The sequence below is a fragment of the Mustela putorius genome, unplaced genomic scaffold, assembly GCF_011764305.1.
Source record: "Mustela putorius furo isolate JIRA1106 unplaced genomic scaffold, ASM1176430v1.1 tig00003983_pilon_pilon_pilon, whole genome shotgun sequence".
Lineage (NCBI taxonomy): Eukaryota > Metazoa > Chordata > Mammalia > Carnivora > Mustelidae > Mustela > Mustela putorius.
The window spans coordinates 8627500-8642033 of record NW_025422123.1 but is presented as its reverse complement, the minus strand read 5'-3'; the positions used below and the strand labels follow the sequence as shown (position 1 = coordinate 8642033).

Here is a 14534-nt window from a genome sequence, read left to right as displayed (position 1 = left end):
GGGGTCGGGGAGGGGGCGGAGGAGGTAGGGAGGCAGCCAAGGGGGTAGCTCCAGGGGGTGGGGGGACGGGGACCGGGGAGGACGCGACGGCCAGGGAGCCTGTTCTAAGACTCGGAGGCGGGGACAGGAGTCTCCGGCACACTGGCCCTCCCCTTTAAAGAAGCCAAATCCTCACACACCGGGTGAGGGGCGACAAAGGCGGCGCGCGCCTCGCGGGCGGGAGGAGCGGCGGCAGGGGGCGGGACCGCGGCGCCGGCGGGCTGGGGGCGCCCGGGGCGGGGGCCGGCGGAGGCGAGAGCCGGCAGTCGGGGCGCGCCAGAGCATTATTTTGGCGGGGTGGGTTACGACTGGATTGGGGTTAAAAAAAAAAAAAAGCCTTGAGAGGAGAAGCGAAGGAAGGCTTAGGGGCTGTGGGGGGAACGGGTCTAAGAATGAGATGAGGAGGATTAAGGGGAGAAAGGGTTAGAAGGCAGGGAGAGGAGGAGTAAGAAAAAGCCAGCCAAGGAGGTAGAAAGGAGGCAAAACCCAGGGTGGGTGTTAAGGAAGCCAGCAGGGAATGAGGTTAGGAAGACCCGGTCTGGGGTTAGGTTTAAGAGCAGGGGTTTGAGGACGAGAGCTTTATAGGGAATGGTAGCAGGGTGAGGGTGCTGGGGGGAAGAGTTGGAAGTGGAAGGCTAGGAGGGGCAGAGCTGGGGTGCTAGTTGGGAGTAGAGGAGAGAGGGTGATGAAGAGCCAGACGTGACAAGGGTGTGAACTAGTGCAGAGCGAGAGGAGCTGAAGGACTAGGACCCGCGGTGGGGTGGGAATCGCGAGGTTCTGAGAAAGGTATGGGTTAGTGGGTGGGCGATGGGTGTAAATTCTTGAAAGTGAGGGAGGGTGAAATAGATACTGGACGAGTACCAGGTGGAGTTAGGACTTAGCGTAGTGGAAGGGTGAATGGAAACAGATGAGAGGTGAGGCGTTTATAGGGTAATTCTGGGGCCAGACAAGCTGAAAGGAGAAAAGAGTAAGGGTGTAAAGGAGTGATGGCGGTCTGGGACATGGTAACTGGGGAATTGTGTTAATTGACTAGGTTCAGCCAGATCCAAGGTAAAAACAGTGAGGTGGAGAAACAGGGCTAAAAGGGGATGGTGAGAGAAGCAAGGAAGAGATGGGCCCTGGGATTTAAAGGATGAGATGGGGTGTAAGGGAAGAGAATAGGATTAAGGGAAGCTGGAGAAGTCCTGCTGGATGAAGAACTGGACTAGACTGTGCAGGAGTGGGAATCAAATGTGCAGGTTGTGGGGAGATGTTCCAGAAAGTCTGCATGGGTCAGGGCACAGATGCTATAGTGAAGGATCAAGTGTAGGGAGCCTTTGGTGCAGAAGAGGAGGAACCATGGTGAGTGAACAGAGACCTAGAGATAGGAGTAAACACTGAAAAGTAAGAGTGGAGGTTGGGGAGCGGTGGTGGGTGTTTGTAGGAAAGGAGTTCTTTGTTGAGAAGAGAACTGTGTGTTGAAATTGTGGGTCCTTTTGTCTACAAAAGTAGGAAATTCCAGAAACCTGTCTTTCTCTTCAAGGCATCATGAATCTGCTTTCACCTCTTATTGCTTTTAATTCGACTTTCATGTCTACTTTGAAAAGATGAGACCCATTTTGATTTGATTTTGTTCTTCTGTGAATGATGAAGGATCAACTGGATGCTGAAAACCTCTGCATTTCGCTAGTATTGTGATGATGGGAATACAGGTTTTATTTACTTACAGTATGGCTCTTCCTGTGTGGTGTGATAGTGTTGTGTTGTAACAGGGTGTACCTGACAGCACTGAGCAGAGTGCTTTAGCCACAGCACATTCATTTTCAATGGAGAGCCTACTGTTGTTGAGATAGAGAAGGATGAACATCTTTTTGTTTTGATTAACCAACCAGATTTCTGCCTAATTGTTTTTTGATGGCTGGAGAATATTGAGAAATCATTTCAGAAGAGAGCAAATAACCAACTAGGGAAGTTTGCTGAGGAAGAGATTTAAATCAGGACTGTGAGGGCTTTGAGTTCCTAAGCTGCCTTTAGCTTTATGTGGGACATTTCACACTGTAGTGGGTGACTTACTCATTAACTAAATGGAATAAAGAAAGGGAAATTTGTAGAACAGGGGAGGATTTTAGAGTGGGACTTCTTTTTTAGGTTAAGTAGTGAATTTTTGAGTTTTTTTTTTTTTTTTTTTTTATCATGAAAAAGCCTCCATACAATAATGCAGTGCCTTGGACAGCTCCACTGCCTCTCCTGTTTTGTAGTTGTGAATAAAGAAGGCCATATTAATATTAATTTCCTAGAAGCTTTTGATTTTTAAGACACTTCTGGAAATATAAAGGAAGATGAGAAATTTGGGACAAAATTTAGATTATTCTTACTATTTTGTTTGATGATATTTATTCTGAAGCTTTTACATTTAGTTACGAATGTGAATGATTATTACTTTTTATTTGGTAGTTCCAAAGGATAGCTATAATTTACTTAAGGAAAAAATGCAAACCGATCTTGAGAATCTTATTTGTGGTTATTTTATTAGTATACATTCGGATATATAAAGATAACTTTTTTCCAAAGTTGTATAAATTTTGAATTGCCACCGTTTTATGGATTTTTTTTTTCGTTTTATGGGTTTTTGTGTAAATGGCAAAGATGATAGCATTTGTAACAATAAACTTATATTTTGATTAGTGGTTATCAGAATCACTGATGTTCATTTCTGTCAGTTTAGAATCTAAAATCTATCTGGATTCAGCTTCTGTGTTCATGGATTCTGGATTCTCTTAAGCAGATGGTCAAGGTGACTACATTGATTTTGTAATTTAATAGAAGATTTTTAGAAATTACTATTTTTGCTGCTAAATTTTAAGAGGATTAGTCTGAAATGTAAACTTTTGAGCTGAAGATTAACTGATGTGGGGCACCTGTTTCTGTAGGATATTTGTGCATATTCCCTTCCTGTCTAGATAAGTTTGGTATTACTAGTAGGTTGTACTCTGTTTATGGTTTTGCTGTTTTTGTAATGTAATTGTTTTATATTTGATGTCTTCATGTAAATAATTTTAGACTTATTTGATGTTGGTGAAGAAGGGAAAAAGTCTGTTGGGTTCTGTCTTTTGTCTCTATCTGCCGCAGTAGTGTGCTAAATACACTGATTCTTATTGGGAATGATTGTTTCTCAGTTGATATTTCTAAAACTGAAAATGGGTAATCTTTTGGTTCAGATAATACTATTCATCAATAAGGACTCAGTGATAAAGGTAAGCTTTCTTTTCATTTGCTCAAGTGAACTCAGTTGAACTTTATTTTGGTTATAATCTTGTTTGCTAAGCAAAAAACTTTTAAATTCTGTGTTCACATTTGGGTGAGTAGGTTTTACATACTTAAATGTTTTTCTGATTAATTGTAGATTCTTTGGATGGGAAGAGACCTTGAAAGGACCTCTAGTTTATCCTGCAACTTCAGTCAATATCCCACTTAAATCATCCCAGGTAGATAAAAATTTATCCTGTTTTCATAAATCTTCAGAGAGAATGTGGCAACCTCTGTAGATAATCTTTTCTGGTATTTAATTATTTTCTTTATTAGGACAGTCTGCCTTCTGTCTAACCAGCATACACCTAATACTGTATTTGTATGTGTTCTCTGTTGCCCTATTCTCCATTTTTTAGTAAAAATATGTGCTTACTATAGTATTAAGAAGACCCTAGTACTTCATAAACTTAATAACAATGGCTGCCGACATATATGCTTTTATGCCACCCATTGTTGTAAGTTCTTTGTAGATTGTAACTCATTCACTCCTAGCAGCAACCCTATGAGGTTGGTGGTGTTACTGTTCCCATTTTACATGTGATGAAATAAAGTCTCCTTGAGATTAAATGACTTGTCCTCAAGGAGTCACTCAGACTTTTTTTTCCAGTTGTAGAATTCTACCAAGTGGTGGGGATAGGACTTGAACCTTGGCATTTTGCAGGCTGTCTCTGCTCTGGTATTACCTCTGCTTGACTGTTGTGAACTGATCAGTATCCATGTTCTTCTCCAGATTAGGATTAAACAGTGCTGGTTTATTTTATCCCTTAACCTGTCCTGTTTGCCAGTCCTGAGATTATCCCTGTGATTCTGTTACTGACCTTTCCTTAGTGGCTTGCTAGATGGGGAACCTGGGACAAACACCATGAGGGCTATGTCTAATGCCAAGATTACATCAGGGTTCTTACATGCCCTTATTTTTTTCTTTACAAAATGGTGTTCATAAAACAAAACAACCTAAAACCAGTAAAAATGCCTAAGTGCATTGCAGATAAATGGTTACCTATCTTTTTCACATAAAAAAAAAGACTCGTTTTAAACCACATATAGGTTTATAGTTGAGATTGTTGCCCATTGAGGAAAAATGGAACTCCAGTTCCAGTGCAGATGTCTGTAAGCAAAGTATGTTCAGATTCTGCCTGGTTTTTTACTGTCTTCTCTTTATGTGTGTCTGTGCAAACAATATACTAAATATATTTATGTATGCTTTAATTTGGTTAAGTAAATTGATCCACCCTTTCTATTAAGACTTTATTTATTTTTTTAGAGCAGCTTTAGGTTCACAGCAAAATTGAGAGAAAGGTGCAGAAATTTCCTGTATCCCCCTGCTCCCTTACATGTACAGCCAGCCTCTCCCATTATCAACATTCTCTCACCAGAGTGGTTCATTTGTTATAGTTGATCCACTCTCATTTTTTAAAAATAACTAATAATTAGTGTTTACTAAGTGCCCAGCATGAGCTAAGTATGTGAATTGTTTGAAACTCTCAGCAACCGTGTGAGAGAGCTTCTGTTGTTAACGCTCTTTTTGTGTGTGTGACTTGATATTTTTATTATGTTTCAGGCTTATGGAAAAATTGCAAAGATAGTGTGGGAACTTCTCTCTTCCCTCATTCAGATTCACCAGTTGCTTTTATTTGCCCCTTTTGCTTTATCATTTTCTTTCACTTGAATATTTTTCAAGAAAAGTTGAAAAAAAGTGGATAAGAAGGCCTTATTTTCAGGACCCTGAGATCATGACCCAAGCTGAAGGCAGAGGCCCAACCCACTGAGCCACCCAGGCGCCCCCTAGAAGGCCTAATTTTAAAAAGAAAAGGTGGCAGGGCACCTGGGTGGCTCAGTGGGTTAAAGCCTCTGTCTTTGGCTCAGGTCATGGTCCCAGGGTCCTGGGATCGAGCCCCACATCGGGCTCTCTGCTCAGTGGGGAGCCTGCTTCCTCCTCTCTCTCTTGCCTGCCTCTCTGCCTACTTGTGATCTCTGTCTGTCAAATAAATAAATAAAATCTTAAAAAAAAAAAAGAAAAGAAAAGAAAAGAAAAGGTGGGGATACCTGGGTGGCTCAGTCAGTTAAGCGTCTGCCTGCAGCTCAGGTCATGATCCCAAGGTACTAGGATTGAGCCCCATGTCAGGCTCCCTGCTTAACTTCTCTCTCCTGTTTTACCCTTCTCCCTGTTCCTTCTCTCTGTCTCAAATAAATAAAATCTTTTAAAAAAATTAAAAAGGAAAGGGGAGAATGTTTTGAATGTATATTAAGTTGGTATGTTTGATTTTAGTTAATTTCACCTGTGAATGACAAATTTGTAGGCCCCTCCCTCATCAGCAAAAACCATGTCGTGGTGTACACCTCTGTTGGGGACCTTCTTAGCATCTGGCATGATGTGTCCACACACAAGGGAATCCTCAGGATATGATAACTGTTGACATATGGGTGATTATTATGTTTTTAAGGATTTTATTTATTTGAGAGAGAGAGCGTGCACGAGTAGGGGAAGGGGCAGAGGGAGAGGGACAAGTAGACTCCCCACTCAGTGAGGAGCCCAATGTGGGGCTCGATCCCAGGAGGACCCCAAAATCATAACCTGAGCTGAAGTCAGACACTTAATGGACTGAGCCTTTCATGCACCCTGTTTGGGTGATTGTTATGTGAAAACAGGAGTCACAGGCCTGTTCATCACTGTGACTGAGACATATTTAGGTGAAATACATATATTGAAGATCCTTATGTAGCATCAAGGAGCGGGAAGAAATCTAAGTGCAGAATGTGCTTCCTTAAGAACCAGGTTGCAGGGGCGCCTGGGTGGCTCAGTGAGTTAAGCCTCTGCCTTTGGCTCAGGTCATGGTCCCAGGGTCCTGGGATCGAGCCCCACATCGGGCTCTCTGCTGAGCAGGGATCCTGCTTCCCCCCTTCTCTCTCTGCCTGCCTCTCCGCCTACTTGTGATCTCTCTCTGTTAAATAAATTTTAAAAAAAAAATTAAAAAAAAAAAAGAACCAGGTTGCAGTTAATACAAACAGGTTTGCCTTATGGTAGAGGAATGAATATAAATATCCTAACATGTTATTACCTTCCTCCAAAATAAACCTAAATTTTGAGTCTTTTCAGTTGTCATCATATATGGAGATGTAACTGCCTCCATCCCACTATTATCTTCCAGCTCATCGTCAGTCTTTATTAAAATGGTAGCCAGTCCATTTCATAAAAACATGACCTGCAGATTGAGGCCTGTTCAGTTTTAGTATAAGGACTATTAACTATAGTCTTATGTATGTAAAATGGGCTTCTCCCCACCCCACGTTTTTAAGTGATCATCAAAGCTATGAAATATAGCTCCTTACTAAAGCTGATTGTAATAATTAAAAACACTTAGCTTTCATAAGGATGAGAAAATTATAAATTATTTGGAAAGCATCCTTTCCCGTCATGCATTATTGTTTCTGAGACATGGGCAGTTTTTAAAGACTATAATACTGTTCCTTTGCCATTTACTTGTTAATAGAAGTCTGAAAAGTAAGGCGCTCTTCTAAAATTTTCGGTGTTGTTTTTATTATATGTCAAGTTGTAAATAGCATTCTGTGACAGGTATTTTCTCTCTTTGTCTTCTATTGAGCTAATTAGTAATTTACACTCTGTAGAATCTCTTCCAGCCTCACTGTGTGAAAATGCATGCTACTCTGTGCCTTCCATGCAGCCTGGGCTGACAAATGATTGGGGGCAGACGTTGGTTACCGCTTCGCAAGGATCAGGGATAAATTTTTTTTGTATTGTGTTTTTATAAACGTACAGGCTTTTGTATGTGCCCTGCGACTGCCTCGATGCCCATCCCACCCCCATTCAAATAGGCATGTTATGACCTCCTGTAATCCAGAGCTACTGTCCTTGATTCAGTTTTGGATCGTTTTCTATTCTGTCCCCCACCCCCACCCCAGCATTGCAGGATTTGGGAAGGATTAGCAGGGCAGTCTGGCAGAGTTTAGAGCCCGGGAAGCTGGTCTTCATTGCTCCCTCCCATTGCCAGAATACAGAGCTCCTTCTCATTGCCTTTAGAACCCAGCAGCGCTTCTTTCATTGGGCAAGTTATGTGAGGGGTGGGAGTGCAGCTCTGTTGTTAGTTAGTTAGGAAGATGCTTTCATACAATACTTGTATTCCTCCAAAGGAAGGATGGGTCCTACCTTTGTGTCAGCTTTTTCATAATGCAGTCATGAGTGACCAAAAGATAATTTATAGCCTGGCTTTGGCACTTTGTCATGTTGGTGTTCTGCTCTTTCCTGCCCCCTGCTCTATCTCTTTCTGCCAGTCTCTGATACGGGAAAGATGATGTGTAGGATCTGTCATGTGCTCATGTGGACTGGCCATGTGGACATACTAAAGTAGCAAGAGCTTAGCTTTTGGCTTTGAAATAAAGTCTTAAGTATCAGTTTGTTCTATGAACAATATAAATTTTATTTGAGAATTAAGGGAAGCATAGAGAGGAGTTTACTGATCCATCATTTTGAGTCAAAACCTTCCTAGAATACTAGATAATTTGTGGTACTTATTTTTGCAGTTATGGGTACTAACTTATCAGGATAATAAGGTCAGTCCCTGATAGAGCTCATTAGAATCTCCCTGACAAAAATTGTTACCTGAAGGTGTCTACAAAGAGAATTAGGTAAGAAAATGTGTGTATAGCTCAGTTCCGCCATCATTGCTAATAGCATTGTAATCATAAGCATCTAGCCATTGACAGTGAATCAGCATTTATGAACAGAAGACATCACATTTATGTAAACATTTATAGAGTAGGTGGAGGTTTTGTTCGTGTTTTGTTTTCATAATCTGAAATGCCTAGAGCATCTCTGCGGATGGTCATTGCTAAGATCTACTTCTCTTATTCTCCTTTTTCTGTGTTCTAATACAGCTACCCATATCAGTTGTCTTAATATTATTGGATGTTCATGGCCAGACACTCATTATAGACTTGAGCTTTAACATCTAAAAGAGGTCAAAGGTCAGATTAATGAGCAACATTTTATATAAAACAAAATATTGAAATAGACATCACACAGAGGATTATTATGAGTAAGCAAAGATGACGAAGTGAATACATGACTGTGGAGTTAAATATACCCTTTTATTTTATTTTATTTTATTTTTAAAGATTTTATTTATTTATTTGACAGACAGAGATCACAAGTAGGCAGAGAGGCAGGCAGAGAGGAGGAAGCAGTCTCCCCGTGGAGCAGAGAGCCAGATGTGGGGCTCGACCCCAGGACACTGGGATCTAGACCGGAGCTGAAGGCAAAGGCTTCAACCCACTGAGCCACCCAGGCGCCCCAAATATACTCTTTTAAAAGAAACATTTGCTAAAATATATGGCATAGCTCGAAGAACTGATAGCAGTGTATTTCAAGTGCATGGTAAGCGTGCTTTAGTGAAGAGATCAAACTCATTTGTGATTGACATCATTGTCTGCTCCATGCTAGAATCCTGCGTTGGTTAAATATTACCAGTCTCCCCAGTTACCCTGTAAATGTGCTGCTTGAACTTTTATTTTCTCCATAGAGAAAAAAAAGCTTAGCCTACACTTAATAATAATTCAAAATCTATTTAAGCTATCAATTCAATAATCCTAATAATTTAAATAAATATAAAATAAAGCATGTAATTGCCACTTTTACTTATTAGATTGGAAGATGATGGTAACCAGTAGAGGGTAAGGATGTGGGACAGCTGGAACACTCACACGCTTTTGGGGGGAATGTAAATTTCCTTGGAGGTAAATTTGGCAGTGCCTATTAGAATTTAAAATGTGTTTACCCTGTGACCCAGAAGTTCCACTCCTAGAAATCTGTCCTATGGATATATTCATACACTTGCATGAAAAATATGGATACAGTAGCATTGTTTGTTATAGGAAGAAAATGACATGTGACATTTCTACACAGTGGAACCTCCATGAAGCTATTAGGAATGCAGTGGATCTTTGTTTGCTAATGTAGAAAGATGTCCACTGTTAAATTTTATTTATTTATTTTTAAATACACCTAAAAGCTCTTCTTTATTTGTTTGTTTAAGTGATCTCAGTGCCCAGCGTGGGGCTCAAACTCTTGACCCTGAGATTAAGAGTCACATACTCTTCCAACTAGTTGAGCCAGCCACACGCCCCCTGTTAAATTATGTTTTTATTTTTTGAATTCCATATTTTTAAAAAATGTTACAGAACAATATATGTAGAATATTTCTATTTCATAAAATGTAAGGACTGTTACCAAGGTGTTCGCTTGTTTGGGGGAGGTATTCACTTTTTCCTCAATATACTTCTATGGTGTTTACTTTTAATAAGCCTATGAAGAAGGGGTTCACTGACAACATCGTTACAGTGGGATCTTCTGAGGTAGAAAGGGAGAAGAAGGAAGCTGGCTGGAGAAGAGAACTGCTTCATTCATGTAATACACATCAGTCAAATTTTTGAGTCAGAAGTGAGAACTGGAATGGCAGAAAGGGGGGTATACTGGAATTTGAGGCCATTTGATGGAGGTTTTAAAGGCAATGATAAAGAGTCTGCATCTGATGTGAAAAATGATCTTATAAAATGGAGATGATAAAAGCACCTAGTCCAGGGGCACCTGAGTGGCTCAGTGGGTTAAAGCCTCTGCCTTCGGCTCAGGTCATGGTCCCAGGGTGCTGGGATCCAGCCCCGCATCAGACTCTCCGCTCAGTGGGGAGCCTGCTTCCCTTCCTCTCTCTCTGCCTGCCTCTGCCTACTTGTGATCTCTGTCTGTCAAATAAATAAAATCTTTAACCTCCCCCCCCCAAAAGGTACCTAGTCCATTGGGTTCTTGTGAGGACTAAATTAAATAATGCATATAAAATGTTTGGAACAGTAACCGACATATAGTAAGTGTTCATTATTAGCTATTGTTATTGAATGAAAATACATTGTCATTTGTAAGCCTGAATAAATTAACATATTGTCTTTTATTATGTGTGCTGATGATTCTGCTGACCCCTCTGACAGATCACATAGCTTTTGTGTGTTTTTCCAGCAGTAGTGATGGTTGGACCAACCATTTCTATTTTTCACCTTTGATCCTCCCACCTGCTAACTCTTAGTAGTATTAAAATCTGAAATACTGAAGGATTATAATTTTAGAGGTTTAGACATACGATGTCCTACAAGTTGCTTTTGGTTTTGCTTGCCAATATTATCTTGTATACTAGTTATCTTTTGGGGTTTGTAAAAAAAAAAAAAGGGGAGAGAACAGGTAATTTTGGGGGAAAACATTTTCTGTCCCATGGGATGTGGAATAGATATGTCACTTTGCACTAAATGTGTTCATCAGTTTTTCTTAGCAGTGCAGTGTAATGAGCATATTAGCTACAACACCTACATTGGCAGCCAGCAGTCTGCTTGTGAATTCTTTTAGAAAAACAGAAATCTGGCTAGAAGTGTTCCTGAGCAGTTGAAATATCTTTGGGAAAATTACATAGAACAAATAAAGTAGAAAAAATTTCTCCTCCAAAAAGAAATTGTTTCACCACTGAAAGCCACGAGAAAAGATGCTTTACTTGTAGATTGAGATGTGACAATGTAATTTGCTAGGACTTTAGAGTTCGTTCTGTATTTCAACCTTCCATTGAAGTTTGCCATTTAAAGAATTTGAATGTATATATTTGTTAAAAAAAAAATTTCTAAAACTGTTTTAAGAACTATGAATTTCTCACTTTATAGTATATGAATTCTATCGTAAATTATTTTTTCCTTTCCACTTCCAGGTAAGATGTATCTTAAAGCATATCTCTTTTTGAGGTTTTAAAATAAAAACATTCAACAGAAATAACAATAAAAGTATATATTTAAGCACAGTACTTGGCACTTAGTGTTCTGTAAATTTTATTGAATAAATTAATGTGTGCATGAATTTAAAATATTTTTAATTTTAACTTTATACCCTGTGATTTGCACACAGTCTAGCATTGGCGTGTAAAGGCCTTCTCTGCAGCCTCCATTTCCATGCCTTTTTTCCTCTACTACGTCACAAGCACCTTATCTAATGTATTCGATGTATATCCTTGATTCTTGATTCTTTCTAAAATGCTCAGTGATTTTTTTTTTTGGTGTACTTATCTTTAATTCCAAAACTGTTCATGCCACTACACTATTGCAGAATTTGGCTATAGAATTCTCCCTGTAAAAATGCTATAGCTCTGGGGTGCTTGGCTGGTTCAGTTGGTAGAGCTATGGCTCTTGATCTCAGGATTCTGAGTTTGAACCCCATGTTGGGTGTAGAGATTATTTAAAAAGATAATCTTTAAAAAATAATGCTGTAGCTCTTACTCTGGTTTTACTATTTTCACTCAGCACTGTTTTAAGACCTGCGAGTGGTTTTGGGTATACATTAACTAATGGCTCCTACCTGCAGTGTGCTACCCCATGGTGTGCATCCATTCCCATAGTGATGGGTGTCTAGGCTACCATAAACAGTGCTCCCAATAACAGACTTGTTTGTGTTCATGGACATGTTTGAGAATTTCTTTGGGATGCAGACTCAGGAGTGGCATTGCGGCATAAGTACTGTCAGGCTGCTGAGTGTACACACCTCACAGACATTGTATTGCAACCTCCCAACACTTGCTGTTGGCCAGTTTGAATTTTTGCTGTTTAATATCTATTTTAATCTGAATTTTCTTTTTTTTTAAAATTTTATTTATTTATTTGACAGAGAGAGATCACAAGCAGGCAGAGAGGCAGGCAGAGAGAGAGGAGGAGGAAGCAGGCTCCCTGCCGAGCAGAGAGCCCGATGCGGGACTCAATCCCAGGACCCTGAGATCATGACCTGAGCCGAAGGCAGAGGCTTTAACCCACTGAGCCACCCAGGCGCCCCTTTAATCTGAATTTTCTAACCACTAGTGAGTTTGAACGTTTCTTCATATTTTAGTTAACTGTTTCTCTTCTGTGAAATAAGCATGAAACAGCATAGTATTAAAAATATTTTTTACTGAAGTATAATTTATGTAGAACATGTTAGTTTCAGATGTATATTATGATTTGCTATTTGTATATATTGTGAAATGATTACTATAGTAAATCTAGTAACATTTATCACCATACGTTGTTATAAAAAATTTTTTTCTTGCAGTGTAGACTTTATTCTACTATCTTTCTGATTTGCTTAGAGAATAGATCCGGACATAGTGCATTTTATTTCTATTTTTTTTTAATTTTTAATTTAATTTTATTTTTAAAAAGATTTTTATTTATTTATTTGACAGAAAGAGATCACAGATAGGCAGAAAGAGAGGGGAAGCACGCTCCCCGCTGAGCAGAGAGCCCGATGTGGGACTTTGTCCCAGGACCCTGAGATCATGACCTGAGCTGGAGGCAGAGGCTTAACTCACTGAGCCACCCAGGCATCCCATTACTTTTTTAGTTTTTAAAGTTTAAGGAGCTTTTGGTTATGCATTTTATTTTGTAATATATATATATTTTAAAGATTTTATTTATTTATTTGACAGAGAGAGAGATCCCACAAGTAGGTAGAGAGGCAGGCAGAGAAGGGGAAAGCAGGCTCCCCGCCTAGCAGAGAGCCCGATGCAGCGCTAGATCCCAGGACCCTGAGATCATGACCTGAGCCGAAGGCAGAGGCTTATTAACCCACTGAGACACCCAGGTGCCCCTATTTTGTAAGATATTAATGTGTTTTCTCAGACTTCAAACAAGGAAGAATATTATACTTTATGCAACATCTTAAAGTATTATTTTCTTCCTGATTCCAAGAGCCTGAAACAAACATATTCTTCTAAAATTTTATTTACTTTTACATTTTACCTATTTAACTAATTTTTACACCCCATGTGGAGCTTGAATTCACGACCCCGAGATCAAGAGTTGCACGCTCTTCCAACTGAGCCATCCAGGTACCCCTAAACGAACATATTTTTATGCATTCAACTCAAAAGCTGTGGAGTACGTTACAATTAAATCACCTTGCTAATTAATCTATTCTCATTGTCTTCATTTATGCTGAAAGGAGAGCAGGCATTTTTACTAGAGTAGATTTGGTTGGAGAGTGCTTCCTTTCAGTGGTTTAAAAAGATTTCCTGGGGCGCCTGGGTGGCTCAGTGGGTTAAACTTATGCCTTCAGCTTGGGTTGTGTTCTCAGGGTCCTGGGATCGAGCCCCACATCGGGCTCTCTGCTCAGCAGGGAGCCTGCCTTCCCCCTCTCTCTCTGCCTGCCTCTTTGATTTCTGTCTGTCAAATAAATAAAATCTTTAAAAAAAATAAAAAGATTTCCCTTGACCACAGATTGGTAGACTATCAAAAAATATCAGCTCCAGTGATTTCCTATGTTTACAGTCTTCCTAGATGTCAGAAAACTGAGTAGTTGGCAACACCTCCTCTACTTGTCTGTTTATTGAAGAGCTCAGTGCTTGATCCTAAGCATGACCTTAACGTTCATTGACTGTAAATAGATATTATTAAATATGATGAACAAATACTATTCATATGCATTTGCTATGAGAGGGCTATAGATGTAATTTTTAGAGTATTTGGGTATAGAGAAGAACATATTTTCTGAGATACTGTTTCTTAGGGTCTTAGAGAATGCTGAGCAGCAGTTGAAATCTGGTGAATCCCACTACTCTTTGTGTCAGTCTTCAGGAAGGGATAAATATCTCTGATAGAAAACGCTGGCTTTTGTTTTAACAAATCCTCAGTATTTGTGCTTTCCTGAGGAAACAATGGTCTCTGAGGCATTTTCATTTCTTACCAAAATGTGACGCAGTCGGGTTATTCTTTTGACATTGGTTTAGCATCTGCTTGACTGTTTGAAAAAGGAATTTTAATTTGTGAAGTGATAGAGCCATAAGCTGTGAACTTTCCCCAGTAATAGCATAATATGCTTAAATTTTTCCTTTTTTTTTTTTTTTGGCTGGCTTTGAGTTTATGATTTTTGAAGAAGTATCAGCAAAATATTATTTCCTGTTCTTAATTGTTTTCAAGCAATGCCACACTCTGTGTGAAGGTGTAGTATGTTTTTTCAAATTACTGGGTTTTGCTCTGCCTTGAAAATTACATTTTTTATTATTTTCTTTTCTCCCCAAAACCTTGCTTGGAAAATCATCTTTTTAGGGACGCCTGGGTGGCTCAATTAGTTAAGCATCTCCCTTTGGTTCTGGTCATGATCCCAGTGTCGTGGAAGTGAATCCCACATTGGGCTCCCTCCTCAT

General features: G+C 39.7%; 1 protein-coding gene across 12 annotated transcripts in view; it reads left to right on the top strand.

Annotated features, from left to right (window-relative positions):
- Positions 1-14534, top strand: part of USP49 (ubiquitin specific peptidase 49) — a 95167-nt gene that overhangs the window by 7981 nt on the left and 72652 nt on the right. For 5 of the 12 annotated variants that reach the window (XR_006604104.1, XM_045071067.1, XM_045071074.1 and 2 more), the window contains exons 1-2: positions 5-182; positions 3422-3503. The exons of 1 other annotated variant lie outside the window; for it this stretch is intronic. The gene's annotated coding sequence lies outside the window, so the exon portion shown is untranslated. Of the gene's footprint in view, positions 1-4; positions 183-286; positions 1381-1411; positions 2813-2836; positions 3273-3421; positions 3504-14534 lie in introns of those variants that run through there. 6 more of the 12 variants (XM_045071068.1, XM_045071070.1, XM_045071072.1 and 3 more) reach the window with 5 other exon arrangements.